At 56.3% G+C, this 355-nt stretch overlaps 1 protein-coding gene across 1 annotated transcript in view; it reads left to right on the forward strand.

Annotated features, from left to right (window-relative positions):
- Nucleotides 1–355, forward strand: part of GRHPR (glyoxylate reductase/hydroxypyruvate reductase) — an 8,525-nt gene that overhangs the window by 1,132 nt on the left and 7,038 nt on the right. The window lies entirely within an intron of this gene.

Below are 355 nucleotides of genomic sequence, written 5' to 3' on the forward strand. Positions count from 1 at the left end.
AACTCATTCTTTTTTCGTTCTCTATGACTGCCGGTCGCTTTGGCGCGGGCCTGGTGGGTGGGCCTCTGCAGAGCCTGGGGCTGGACGGGGTTTGCCACCTGCACTTTCCTCTTGCTGGGGTACAGCTAGGGTCGCCTCCAACCCAACTGGGGCTGGAGCAGCCTTTGGATGCTAGGATGAGGCCAGGATAACCCTCAACCACAGTGGGGTTCAAAGAGTGTTCGGGGCTGGGGTGAACCTAGGATAACCCCCCAGCTGTGGCTCAGAAGAATCTTTGGAGGAAGGTCTGAGAAGCCCAAAAGGATGTCCTCTTGCGGACACCTAGAAGAGGTGTAACATCAGCAACTTGCCAAAA

Source organism: Charadrius vociferus, unplaced genomic scaffold (assembly GCF_000708025.1).
Source record: "Charadrius vociferus isolate BGI_N301 unplaced genomic scaffold, ASM70802v2 scaffold633, whole genome shotgun sequence".
NCBI classification, from domain to species: Eukaryota; Metazoa; Chordata; class Aves; order Charadriiformes; family Charadriidae; genus Charadrius; species Charadrius vociferus.